We start from the raw sequence: 12,934 nt of genomic DNA on the forward strand, positions 1-12,934 counted from the left end.
AGGCTTCCTATTGTGCAAAAGCTCATGGTTAGCCAGAATACCAGAGTTGTTAACTATCCCTCAGCTGGCAGACATCCACTGCAGTCCAACATGAGGATGTTTGGGTATAGAGTGTCAGCTGGTGTCATCTTCTGTTTTTTCTTGCTGTGGAGTCCTGTGCTACATGACACATTCCTTAGTATTGTCAGTCCATTGGTTGGTTTGAATTACCAGAGCAGTAAGAAGCGTCATAGAAGTATCTCACTGGGGATGTTCTTTCTCTGTTTTTTGTGAATGTTCATTGTTAATGTTTAAGAAAGCTCACAGTTGCATTTTTCACAAGGATTTTTACTCCTACTGTCTCTTTTGCTTAGGCCTAGAGCATGACATTTTTAACGGTCCATTCTGTTCTAGATTTAATTCCAAAATTAAACATAGGGCCAGTCTCTTCAGTAGCGTATGGATTTCAGTAAAATTGGGCCCCCATACAGTACAGAATCTGCCAGTTCTCCGGCCCTCATCCTTAAGAAGTGTAAGGATAAGCAACGGAAGGAGGAAGACATCAGGGACACTCAGGAAGTTTGTGTCGCTGCCCTTGACAAAATTGATGTTACTGATGTAAGTGAGCTGCCTTTGCAACCCCCTGGTCTGATGCCTGTTAGACCAGAGTCTTCTGGTGTGACCCCTCCCGAAGCCACCACAACTCTAGCTCACACTTTTCAGTCTCACACCAGACCATCAGCTGGGTCTCAAGATGCTGAGCCAGCCACTGATTCTGACACCTGAATTCTGGTGACCAAGAGTGAGTGTGGGTATCACCTTGTTTATTGTAGGAGATGTCATCCCTCGGAGACTGACTGACCTTCAATTCCCCCAAAGACCCATGCACCTTAACCTAAGAGGCACACAGGTTTGCCCTACCCCTCACTGTCTAAGTCAGCTGCTTCATCATCCCATGTCTTTTCACAGGACTTGGTCAGGCTGTCCCAGGACTTCATAGACTTTGACAAACGGGCAGTTATGAAAAAAGATCCTGTGCCAGGAGCTTTCCCTGGGAAATGAAGAAGACATTCCCATGTGGAGATTTGATTCCTTGGAATCTGTGTGTGAAGAGGAACTAGCTTATGTGGAACATCTTCTTCCTCAGAAGATGCTTTTTCAGATGACACCCTATCCTGAGCTTCACCACCTTATCTTTTGAAGAAACACTACTTAGAAAGAAGGCTTTCATTTGTGAATCAGTGAAATTCTACAAGGCTTATACTCATTGCTGAGACTTCTGAACCTTCCTGCTCCTAGAGCTTTGGTGATCCCTCTGGTGCATGTTGTCTTGGATGATGTATTCTGAAACACATTTGTGCACCCTTGCTACGTCCCCCCTGTTCCTAGGAAGCCTGATCAGTTTTGTATGGTGCTGGAAATCCTATAAACATGTCTGTAAAAACAAAGTGGTGGACCAAGCATGGTGCCTACACAATCCACCAAACGAGTCGGTAGGTGTATATCCAGGAACCCTTTACCAAACAGCAAAGAAAGCAGGTTGCTTGGCAAATTTGGTACGAAGACTTACATTCCAAGCCAGCCTGGCAAGGAGGGCTGTTAACTGCCTGTTCCAAATGTTCAAACACGATGTTCTTCGTGTTTCACTATTGCAGTCATTACATTTGGGTTATCTGCCTGCAGGTAGCCCTCAGCCGGCCTGAATATCAAAGTCTTGGATCCTTGTGTCGGATGCTGTCTCTTCTTCCATGACGTTGGGTCGTCAGGGGTACAAAACATGCAGACAATGCCATTACATCAGTCTTTCTTGCCGCGCGGTGCCCGAATCGGAAGCAGCTCGCAAGTGCCGATCGGCCGACTCCTGAAATTTTCGTTTTCTAGTTTCAGAACCAAAGTCTTCAAAAAAGCTAAGTACCCCGTTGGGGATCCTTTTTCTTGCTCTAAACTGATGTCAGTAAAAGTTAACAATTGTATTACCTTTGGAAAGCAAATACCTCATAAAGATTTTAATTCGTACTGCATTCCTTGCTTAGGCCCAGACCACAACGTCCCTCGCTGTCGGTTTTGTGCCTTATTCAACCCTCAAATATTCATCGTTGGTTTATTTTTGCAGTAAATTATTTTGGTATTCGGTTTAACTTTCTTGAAATGGCTTTGGTAAGCCATCCGACTACCGACATTCTGAAACAACATAAAGATAAAGACAGAGACAGACTGCATAGGTCCAAAGCTGCCGACAACGCTTCCATTAAGCTAGTCGCAGTTCGCCAGTACTCAGTGAGGTGCTTTTGCAGCCCCTGATACCTGCTACTTCAAATTCTCAGGCCTCTACTGAGACCCATTTGGAGTCTGGTGTGCCGCGAGATGCTTTGACTGTGGAACCTGCGGATGTCTGTACCTTGGATGGGTCTGGAGTCGCTGTGCAGGCACTGGCTTCTAAGGGTGTATTCAGGCCTACAGACTTGCAATTCAAACCAATGCCATCTTCTTCTTCAAGGCCTAAAACTCGACCCACGCCTAGAAAACCGACATCCAAACTGCATGGTCAGGCCCGTATGCCTAAAAAAACAAATTATAAGAATGGCTGATGACCTTATTACTTTAATTAGGGGATGCCAGCCTTCTCCTTCTAAGAGACCTAGAACTGATTTTCCTTCTGATTCTTCTGATCAGGATTCTGAAATTTCTGTTTCTCCTGATTACCAGGATTTGCCCTTCTCTACCTATGGGGATTCTGATGCAGGGTATTCCATTCCCTCTGCTTCCCCTCCAGAAGATTTTTCCATTGGTGAAACCTTGCACACTCTAGGGAGCATTTCTACTGGGAAAGCCAGGATTACTCTGACTCCAAAAAGAGGCTTAGGGAATTCTTACTCCTTCCTCAACACAGGCCTTTAGCTATCCCTCCTGTCCTGGACATTGTAGATGATGCCTTCTTGGAATCTAGCGTGGCTCCAGGCACTTTACCTCCAGCTCCCAGGAAACCTGACAGGTATTACAGAGTACCTGACTTCTCACAAGTTCCTTTTCAAGAACCCTACTGCGGACCCAGAGACCATTTCCCAAGGACCTAAAGGCATTAAGGCTACTACTGCCAAAACCCTACCCCCTCTGATAAAGATTCCAGGGCCTTAGACAGATGGGGTAAGAAGGTATACACTTCTGCTACTTTGGCCATTAGGGCCTTAAAACTGCCAGTTTCATATGTTAAAGTATCAGCAACATATTATGGGACTACTTAAACAGAAAATGATGTTGATTCCTGACTGTGCTGAAAATAAAGAATTACAGGATTTAATGCTTTCTGCTGAACATGTTGGCAAACATAGTTTGCAGTGTAGTTTTGACTCTTTAGAAGCATCTTGCAGGGCTGCTGTCACTGGATCTGTACTTAGAAGGCATGCTTGGCTTAAGGAGCAAAACTTGCCAGATCATGTTAAAGCTAAATTACTGGATGCTCCCTTAAACCAAGACTGCCTGTTTGGCAACAAAGCCGAAGAAGTCCTTAAAAAGATGGAGGAAAAAGTTAAATCTATGCAAACTGTTAAAATTTCCTGCAAGTACAGTCTCCCAGATTTAGTAGGCATTGGCCTTCTAAGAATTGGTTCTTTCCTGTCTCTTCCAGGCCTTCTCAGTCCAAACCCAGGAATAGTAGACCGCTTAAGCAGTGGGGGGCTTCCACTTCCAAAGCTGGAAGTAGTAATACACCCTCCTATGGAAAAATGTCACAATGACTTAACCTTAAACCTTCCAAGCCCTGCTCAACTGCTTGCTCCCTTAGGGGGAAAGATCGCCCTGCATGCAAAAAACTCGCAACTCATTACCCAGGACAAATGGGTTTTAAATATAGTTGGCCAAGGATACAGGTTCCACTTTCACACCTTACCAACCCGAAACGGTTGGCCAGACCTACCCCCAAATCGGTGGGCAGAGGCTCAGCAGCAGGTTCTCACTCTTCTAAGTATCAGGGCTATTCATCCTGTCCCAGCCGAAGAAAGGGGACAAGGTTTTTACTCAAGTCTTTTCCTGGTACCCAGAAAAGACAGCTCCGGGTGTCCTATCCTGGACCTCTCTATTCTAAACACCTTTTTGGTAATCCCAAAATTCAAAATGCTAACACTTCTACAGCTGCTTCCTATGCTAGGCAAAGATGCCTGGTTGGCAACCTTAGACTTAAAGGAAGCTTACCTGCACATTCCAGTAAGGGAATCTTGCAGGAAATACCTACGCTTCAGAGCAGGCTCCATGCACTATCGGTTCTCTGCACTTCCCTTTGGCTTATCTACTGTACCCAGGGTATTCCCAAAGTGCTTAGCTCCAGTCATTGCATTTTGCAGGCAAAGAAATATTCAAATATACCCATACCTGGACGATTGTCTAATTCATTCAGAAAGCCAGGACATGCTACTAAAACATCTGGCATTTGTAAAGACATTTCTAACCTCACTGGGGTACACCATAAACGAAAAGAAGTCTCATCTAGTACCCTGCCAACAAATTGTATTCCTGGGAGCAAGCTTGAATACAACTTCCCAGATGGCTTACCTCACGCCAGAGAAACAAGTTTGACAGCCTACTTCAAACTACTGGCCACAAAGACCCAGCTATCTGCAAGGAAAATCCTGCAAGCCTTGGGATTCATGGCCTCTTGCATTCTATTAATTCCATATGCAAGACTGCATATGAGGAAACTACAATGGTATCTAAAAAGCCTATGGAGTCAACATTCTCAGGACCTGGAATGAAGGATTCCTATCATTCCTTGTATAAAGGCAGAGTTCCTTTGGTGGGCAGAGGCCTGCTACCACAACAAGGGGCTCCCATTCATTCTACCCCCTGCTGCCCAAACCCTAACAACAGATGCATCAGACTATGCATGGGGGGCTCACTTGGCAGGGCAGGGCATTCAGGGCAAATGGAACCAGAGTCAGATGCACCTGCATATCTATCAAAAAGAAATGTTAGCTGTACAGAATTCCCTGACAGCCTTCAAGGACCACATTCTTCCAGGACAATTATTGGTAATGACGGACAGCACCACTGTTACGTGGTACATAAACAAGCAGGGGGAACCCACTCAATACCTGCTCTGCAGACTAGCCATGGCTCTGGGGGACACAGTCTTGAGCTACCAAGTGACCTACAAGCTCAATTCCTGCCAGGTAAGCTAAATTCACTGGCAGACGACCTAAGCAGAAATCTCATGGACCCACATGAGTGGAAACTGGAACCAAAGATATTCAACCTTTTGAGAAACAAATGGGGGAGTCCAGAGATAGACCTGTTTGCCTCCCCTCAGAACTGCCAGTTGGACAAATTCTGCACAAGGACTTCCCACAGTCAAGCTTGTAAAGTGGATGACCTGTCCATCACCTGTGAAAGCCTCTCAGTTTATGCCTTTCCACCTCTGCCTCTCCTCTCGAAAGTTCTGCCAAAGATCAAACAGGACAAACCAAGGACAGTACTGATTGCACCAGACTGGCCACGTCTGCACTTTTACTCCCTCTTGCGCAGTATGTCACTGCTGGAACCATAGTACCTGCTTCAGACCCCTTCCCTGCTGGCCCAGTAGGAGGGACAGATTCTGCACTCTCATTTCCAAACCCTGAACCTTGCAGCCTGGCTAATTCCTTGAGCTCTCCAATAGCACAATTAAGTAAGCAGGTGCTAGATGTCATTTTGGAGGCAAGGAGGCCTAGAACTAGAAAATCCAATGCTGAAAAGTGGAAAAGATACTGTTCCTGGAGCCAGACTCAGTGGATGGGCACAACAGTGCCCAGCTTACCGCATATTCTTCAGTACTTAACAGAGATACTCCACAAGGGCCTTTCTTTCTCGTCAATTAAAATCCATGCCTATGCCATTTCAGCACATTATAATACTGAACCACCCCTCTTCTCTCACCCCCTGCTAAAGCAATCCCTCAGAGGGGCCAAAAATCTAAGACCACCCAGGAGAGCCCCTACTGTAGCCTGGGACCTTAACTTTGTATTGAGAAATCTCATTCTACCTCCTTTTGAGCCAGTTGCAAATGCAGAGTTGAAATTCCTTTCTTGGAAAACAGCCTTCCTTCTAGCCATCACGTCAGCAAGAAGAGTGTCTGAATTACAGGTCCTCATGGCAGTGGAGCCCTTCATCATCTTCCATGCAGACAGGGTGTCCCTCAGGACCAATCCTTCTTTTATGCACAAGGTGGTGTCTAGTGTGGCCCTTAATCAGTCCATTCATTTGCCTACTTTTTTCCCTAATCCACAGAACAAAGGAGAACGAATACTGCACTCTTTGGACGTACACAGACAACTTAGATTTTATTTGGACAGGACTAAGCCTCTCAGAAAATCTGAACAGCTGCTAGTTGGCTTTGCTGCAGGGGCAGAGGGGAAGGCCATTTCAAAATAAACCATTTCTAAGTGGATAGCATTAATTTCTGCTATAAACACCATGGAAACCCTACCCCACAGGGGATAAGATCACATTCCACCAGGGCTGCATCTACCTCTACAGCATTTCTCAGAAGTGTCCCTATCAGGGACATCCTAGAAGCTGCTGCCTTGGAGCTCTGTACATACCTTCACCAAGCATTACCACATGCCTGTTTTTTCAAAATCCAGAGCTGGTTTTGCTCTGCAGTCATGCAGGGCTTAATAGCTGGTCCTAATGCTCTCTAACTTCCTCCTCCCTTCCTTAGCTTTGGGAATCAACCCAAATGTAATGACTGCAACAGTGAAACACGAAGAATGTAGTACAGTTGTGTACACTTACCATAAATGTACCATAGCAGTAGTAGTTTTGTACTTATTTCAGCAAATAGCAGTACATTGTGCAACACTGGTACTGCCACACAAGATCAGTAGCTGCTGTTTAGCAGTGGTCAGACAGCAGCAGGGGTGAGTCACTTTTATTTATCTCATTGAGGATTAATGCATACCTGTCACTGTCCCTGATTTCACAGACCTTCCCTGATTTTGTTCATACTTTTGCTTTCTCTTTCATAAAAAGTTTGATTTGCTGGGAAATCATTCAGGATTACAGTCAATCAATCCAGACGTCTAAGTTTTACACTTATTGTCCAAAAATACGCGTTGATGCAAAATGTGTTATTCTGTTAACTTTTTAAGCAAATTAGAGTAATATTTAAAATGTAGTTCTGATTCTGACCCTTTATTCTATTATTTTTGGGATTGCACTGAATTCTGAAATTGAGAGTTATAGTATCTGGTGTTTTGCTTTATATATAAAACTCTCTGAAAGAGAAAATCATCCCTGATGATAAGTATCAGCTCTTCTTAAAATCCAATATTTGCACTGAGATAAGTCACTCTGGGCTGCTGATCTCTCTAGTGCTTGCCTTGCTCATGTTCTTTATCATCTTTATCCTAACAGTGTCATATCACAGCCCTGATCAGGTTAAAGAGCATAATTAGTAAATACATACATTTCCTCATTTTTCCCCAACCAGCAGCAGCTTTTGTGGGACCCACACACAGTCAAGGATGATTAAGGGGGGCCCCCTGCAGTCACTGGTATAGCAGGGACCTAAAGCTGGCTATGTAGTTAGTTTTAGTGGAGAAAATGTCCAACAGCAGGATTTAACTAAGCCAGGAGCACTATGTCAGTGGTAAAATATTTAATGGTATTCTGTTGCCTGTTATTTGACAAAACACTGTTACTACAACCAGAAATATCTTTGAATTTTAAAGGAGATATAAGTAAGAGTTATTACTCGTGGTTTATTAAGTATTCAAGAATGCTGTACTAGCTTTTGTTGGTTTGACAGGCATGTTACAAAATATCAGGATAAGATAACCTGCTGTGGTTAGGGGCCCCCAGCAACCGCAGGGTTCGCTGCTGCCTAAAGCTGGCTATGCCACCAAGTTAGGAACCTGCTCACTCCTGGCAACTGAATTTTTGTTCTTCAAAAATTACTCTGCCATCCTTCAAACCTACAGCCTCCGCCCCTATTAAGTTACTGACATGGAAAACAGCCTTGTATTTAGCAATCACATCAGCTAGGCTTATTTCAAATTATCAAGCCCTAATATGCAAGCAGCCATTTTTAGTCTTTTACAGGGACAGTCACCCTTAAAACCAGCCACTCCTTTATGCTCAAGGGAATCTCAGAAGTTTCTTTGAGTCAATCCATTCATCAATCTCTGTTCTGCCCACAACCCCAAAACAGGGGAGACAGGATCTTGCACTCTCTGGACATACACAGGCAAATAGCATTTGCTCCCATAGGGCTAACTTACAAAGCTGACCTTTGGAGCTTCTAACCCAGGGCAGAGGGTTCTTACATCCATCCCGATCTCAGGATTCTTAAGGTAACCATTTGGAAGACTGGATACTGACTTCATCCACTCAGTATTGTAAACTGCATTTCTTTCTGTTACTCACAACATGGTCTGCAGCTTCTTGGCAGGGTTAGAGCAAACTCTGCTAGACATAAACTCACTATAACTGCCTTTTTGAAAGATGTGCTCACACAGATCATTTGTGGTCCTGTGTTCACTCCTTCATGAAGCATGATCACCCTGGGTCCATCTCTTGGACAACTTTGTTTTCTTCTGCTGTCCTGCAGAGCCTGTTGTCCTCGGATAAGTTCTCAGTCCATCCACCCACCTAGAAGCTTTGGAAGTCTTCCCAATACTCAGTACTGCAATATTGACAATGATAAACACAGTACAGATGTTCTTCGTGTTTCACTGTTGCAGTCATCACATTTGGGTTATCCTTGCCAGGGTAGCCCTCGGCCGGCCTGAATACCAGAGACTTAGTATTTCTGTGTCGGTTGCTGTCGCTTGAGGACTGTCGTCAGGTCGTCAGTGGTATAAAGGAAGGCAGCCGATGCCATTAAATCAGTCTTTCTTGCCGTGGAGCCCGAAGCAGAAGCAGTTCGCACGAGTGCTGGTTGGCCGCTACCTGAGTTTTCATTTCCGAAGTGAAGTCTTCAAAAGCTAAGTACCCCATAGGGGTTCTTTTTTTCTTGCACTAACCAATGTCAGAAAAAGTTAATAATTGTCTTGCCTGTGGAAAGCAAATACCACACTGAGATTTCCACTCTTACTGCTTCACTTGTCTAGGCCTAGACCACGACGTCCCTCGTTGTCGCATCTGTGCTTTAATGTCAGAACTATCCATCGTCGGGCCCTTATTGTAGCCAGATATTTCCTTTTACAGTCCTCTAATTCCGATATGGCTTCAGTAAGCCATCCGACAGCAGATCTGAAAAAACGTAAAGATAAAGACAGACTGCACAGGACCATACCTTCTGAAAATGCTTCCATTAAGCTGGTCGTCAGTACTCCGGAACTCAGTATGGTGCTTTTGCAGCCCCTGATGCTCACTTCAGTTATTTCACAGGCCTCTACCGAGACCCTTTCGGAGTCTGGTATACCTCAGAACTCTTCTTCGTTTAAGGATCCTGCGATCATCTCTACCTTGGATGGGTCCGGAGCCGCTGTGCAGGCACCGGCTTCCAAGGAAGTCCTTCACAACGCCAAATCCCGACATAAACTGACACCTTCTTTTGTGACTACCGTTCTTTTGTCCTTAGGCCCAGGGGTCGAACCACACAGAAGAAACTGACTGCCCATTCACAGGCGCCTGCTCCCTTGCCTCAGTCTCAAATGCTTAAAATGGCAGAAGACTTTATCATGCTCATTAGGGGAAGCCAAGCCACTCCCTCAAAAAGGAAAAGAGATCTGTCTCCAGTACTTTTGTCTGAACAAGAGTCAGATGCATCCGATGCATCTGACTATGAAGACATGCAGCCCCTCTCCACATATGAGGATTCTGATGCAGAGGAATCCATTCCTTCAGCCTCTTCCCCAGAGGATTTATCCTTTGGGGAACCCTTGCATACATTAAGGGAGCATTTCCAATGGGAGAGTCAAGACTACCCTCAGTCTAAAAAGAGTCTCAGAGAGTTCCTGTATCTTCCACAACACAGACTCTTACCCATCCCCCCAGTTCCAGATGTGGTGGATGATTTCCTTGAATCCAGCTAGACTCCAGATGCCCTCACTCCTGCTCCCAGAAAACCAGACAGGTACTACAGAGTAGCACAACCACACTCCTTCTGTCTCTTCACGAAGTACCACAACCACTGTCCAAATGCAACTCCAATTCTGCTCTTAGTATAATACTCCAAAAAACCAAGTAATAAAACACAATTATTTTATTCTAGCGCCTCGGTGTAACCACCTTCAAGGAATAGTACAAATACAAAAATCACACTCCTTTTATATCAAATCTTAAATTGATTTCAATTAATCAGTCAAATAGTTAATTAAAACAATTACTTTAAAGCAAACACCTCCAATTTAACTCATTGTTCAAGCCCTTAGGATCTAAGGTCTTGTATTTTAAAATGTATATACTTTCTTTATACATCAGCTTTTGTTTTAATACAGTTTCATTGTTTTCCATACATTCAGTTCTTTTCTAAAATAGTGCCATGCAATAAACTCTCGTCACTATTGTGACATGCTTTAAAATGTGAGGATATTTTATCTTGAATGTAATTTAAGATTTGATATAAAAGGACTGTGATTTTTGTATTTGTATTATTCCTTGAAGGTGATTACACCGAGGCGCTAGAATAAAATAATTGTGTTTTACTACTTGTTTTTTTGAAATATTATACTAAGAGCAGAATTGCAGTTTCGTTTGGACAGTGGTTGAGGTACTCCATAGGTTCATACTAGGCTATCTGCCCTAGGGCATTTATAAGCCTAGCCAGAGTGTGTTTGGCTTTCGCCACCCATTTTAAATTAATTTTGCTATGCCCTTTTTCGAGGTTAGTATACTGTGCCTCTGTCTAACAGTGACACAGAAGTGATACCCGGGGTAAACCTACGATCTCCCATCCACTCATCAAGATTCCTCTTGAAAAGAGTCAGTGAGGGACTCTGCCTAACCTGGACTGGGATTTTATTCCAGAGTGAAGGGAGCCTCTGGGTTATGAATCTGTCCCTCCAGCATGTCCTATTTATTTCAGTGCTGATGTTCAAGTCTCTCGAGCGTGTAGCTCGATGGGATTTGGATTTTCTGAGGTGCAGCATGTCCATTAATTCCGGGTTGGACATGGCTTTATACGTCAGGCACAGATTGCCTCTGAGCAGGCGGTATGCCACTGAGTAGAGCTGGAGTTTCTTTAACCGGGCAGCATATGGCATCTGTTTGAGCCCTTTGATCCTCTTGGTGAGGTACTTTTGGGGTCTTTCCAGTTGCTGCAGGTGTCTGGTAAGGTACATCCTAAAAGGGACATTGTACTCAATTATGGGCCTGATGAGGGATGAGAAGAGAGGCACGATGACCTCCCCTGATCTAGATGTGAATCCCTTCATGATTAGGTGAGCTATATAAAATGTTTTTCTAACCACTTTGGCCACGTGGTTGTCAAATGAGAGATTGCTATCAACTTGGGTCCCCAGGTCCCTAATTACTTCTTCTGTACTTAATGGATTACCACCTATGTGGTAATTTGTGGGCACTTTGTTTTTGCCAAAGGGATGACTATACACTTTTTGGTGTTTAGCTTGAGGTCATGGCTCTGGCACCAGTTGTCTGTTTCTATGAGGCCCTTTTGGAGGATGCTTGTGTCGGCTGGAGAGTCGATTATGGCGCCCAGTTTGCAGTCATCTGCGAACTTGGTCAGCCCCAGTCCTTCCGTGTTGGCCTGTACCTCTGAGAAATATATACCGAACAAGAGAGGTCCCAGGACTGAGCCTTGTGGGACGCCACTTGTAATTGGTTTGGAGTCTGACATGGCTCCAGCAATTCTATCCATGTGGGTTCTGTCCTTGAGCCAGTTTGCAACCCATCTAGTGACATAGGGGTTTATATTTAAGCTGGTGAGCTTATCTATAATGCCCGAGTGGGGTATTGTATCGAAGGCTTTTGCGAGGTCCAGGTAGGCTGTGTGGACCACCTTCCCGTCGTCAATGGCCTTGGTGACTATTGCAAAGAAATCTACCAGGTTTAAGAGACAGGATCTGCCCTTAACAAAGCCAAACTGGGTAGGTTCCAGTGTCTGTAGGTCCCCAATATCTTTGTTTATGAGGTCCATGATGATCCTTTCCATAGCTTTCAGACCAAGCTAGTAAGGCTTATGGGGCGATAGTTTCCAGGATCTGTTGAGGGACCACTGTTGCTGTACACCACTCTTTGGGTACATATCCTGTAGTTAGGCTGAGATTGAACAGTAGTTTTATGTTTGGGTTTAGCTCTTCTTGGAGTTCATGTAGGACGCAGCCCGGGACACTGTCTGGTCCCATTGATGCTGTGTTTTTTGCTTTGGAGAGGGCGGCTCTTACCTGAGCATCTGAGATGTCAGGGGGGCAGCACTCTGCTGGGATAGATATTTGCCCTTTTGGTGGGGGGGGAGGGAGTTGCGCTGAACCTGTCAGCTAGGATGTTGGCAATGTCTGTGGGTTCAGTGTATTTTTTGTCATTTTGGACTAATTCTGAGCATATCTGGGAATTCCCACCCAGGTTCCTAACATAACTAAAGAAAGCCTTGTGATTATTCTTAGTGTCCTGTGCAATTTTTCTCTCGAAGCTGGCCTTAGACGATTTTATGAGTGCCCGTAGTTTTTTGCTAATACTGATCAGAGATGCCTTCCCTTTTTGGGATTTTGCTCTGTCATGTAGTAGCTTCCTCCTTCTATTGTATAGTTTGTTTATGGCTGGGGTCCACCAGACAGGACGTCTGCCTTTGGAGGATTGGGTCTTGGTTTTATTTGGGATTGCATGATCCATGCATTCCTGAAGGTGTTCATAGAATGCGTTTATAAAGGATTCTGCGGTCTGGGCCGTATTTTCCACAGGCCCGGGGGCTTTGAAGGATTCCACCTCGGTTTTGAGGAGTGTGAAATTTGCTTTAGAGAAGTTTTTCACTGTGGTTTTCCTGGCAGGGGGTGGGGTCGGGATGTGAATATCCAGTGAGATTAGT

The 12,934-nt window shown here is 44.6% G+C and overlaps 1 protein-coding gene across 1 annotated transcript in view; it reads left to right on the forward strand.

The window, feature by feature from the left end:
* LARS1 (leucyl-tRNA synthetase 1) overlaps positions 1–12,934 on the forward strand; it is a 1,303,086-nt gene that overhangs the window by 840,303 nt on the left and 449,849 nt on the right. The window lies entirely within an intron of this gene.

This window comes from Protopterus annectens, chromosome 2.part2 (assembly GCF_019279795.1).
Source record: "Protopterus annectens isolate FY-2018-M chromosome 2.part2, PAN1.0, whole genome shotgun sequence".
Taxonomy (NCBI): domain Eukaryota; kingdom Metazoa; phylum Chordata; order Ceratodontiformes; family Protopteridae; genus Protopterus; species Protopterus annectens.